Genomic DNA, 1514 nt, shown 5'->3' on the forward strand with positions numbered 1-1514 from the left:
CCGTCTGAAATTTTTCAACCTTATCTGACCAGAAAATACGGATCTCCTGGGGGAAAAAGATTAACGAGAGCCTTATTAAATAGCAATTCGTCAGCTTGCTGTGCTGGTAAGATAGCGCTGGCAGCCAGTCAGCGCGCAGGCACATGAAAAGCAGGAAGGGAAACAAATGCACAATCAGATCGCAACGTTATAGCAAGAGATTCATTTGCAGATAACAAGCTGTCTTCCTTCTCCGGATTTCTCAGTAGCGCCTTCGCTTTCGCAGACAAACAGTCAAATTTTCATTTTCTGGTGGGGAGAATCGTTCCACTTAGCCCGTGCCCCTTATGAATAGAAATTGTTTCCCATTTTCCCCAGCTACCTCTTTTTTGGGGGGTGGGGGATTATTTCGTGGGAGAAACGGGCCTTTTTTCAAAGCAAAGATAATTTTAAACCTCTTGCCCTATTCGCCCGAGTCGAAGCTCATTCACGAAACCTTTTGTTACATGGAAATTTGGACTGGAAAAGAATCAGGGTGCGAATGTTTAGCCCTGTGTCTATTAGAGATTTCACCGGTACCCGCAGGCGACATTAACGAGTAGTCGCTTAGTTCTATAAATAGCTCCTGATCTGGGTTTAATGGACCGTTTCCCTGCCAGTCCCTTCAGTGGCTGGAGCGATGGGCTTTTTCATCATCATTTTAATTTAGCCCGGCAAGCAGAACTGATAAAGTAACGCACCGTTAGGCTTGTTCCGTGTTGCTAGACTACCGGGGTGACAGAGGGACATCGCCGCTTCTCTCAATGAGATCAAATACACTGAAATACCCCACCATTTTGGATTTGAGAAAGGCAAAAGAGAGTGTAGTAGAGGCTTTGTGAGGGGAGTTCAAAACAAGCAGGGCTGCTGTATTTTTGGCTCGGATTCGGTGCTCGGTTTTCCTCTTCTGGCTCTTTTCTGTTTTACACGAAAAAATACACCCTGAATAGTGACGGTAATTCGGAATAATCAGATTCGATTGCGACCACCGGTTTTGCTCGTATGAGCCCTCCGACTTGAATGTAACACCTTCACAAAGGCAGAGAGGGAAGGTTGCCTTTGGTAAATATACAGAACGAAGTATTAAGGTTGCCAAGAATCCTAATTAAACACGCTAAACAAGTTGACGTTTGACTATTACAGATGATATCCCCTCGTCCTTACCTTTCACGAGACATCAACCCGAACCCTAAATATTGCGCAGTCACAAAGCTATAGTAAACCAGGCGCCTCGGAATTGTTCTTTCTGTGTGTATCACACAGAAATCGATTCATTTTGAATTCAAACTTTAAATAAGGGTTGAGCTCAGAGAAAAGGCAGGTCTTGAACAATGAGTCGGTTCTTCCACCTGTGTTGTATATTATGTGTTTGACATTTTCAGTAATTACGTATCAAGAGGTATGTCATTTCTTCTCATACAACTGGCCGATTTAAGGATTAGCTCCTTTCCTTTCTGGTTGAAAGCCACGGCCTGAAAAGAGCCCTGCCGCCGCCA

The 1514-nt window shown here is 44.3% G+C and overlaps 1 protein-coding gene across 1 annotated transcript in view; it reads left to right on the forward strand.

Moving 5' to 3' along the window:
• The window catches only part of GAD1 (glutamate decarboxylase 1), a 31359-nt gene that overhangs the window by 2516 nt on the left and 27329 nt on the right, over positions 1–1514 (forward strand). The window lies entirely within an intron of this gene.

This window comes from Aptenodytes forsteri, unplaced genomic scaffold (assembly GCF_000699145.1).
Source record: "Aptenodytes forsteri isolate BGI_AS27 unplaced genomic scaffold, ASM69914v1 Scaffold257, whole genome shotgun sequence".
In the NCBI taxonomy this organism is placed as follows: Eukaryota; Metazoa; Chordata; class Aves; order Sphenisciformes; family Spheniscidae; genus Aptenodytes; species Aptenodytes forsteri.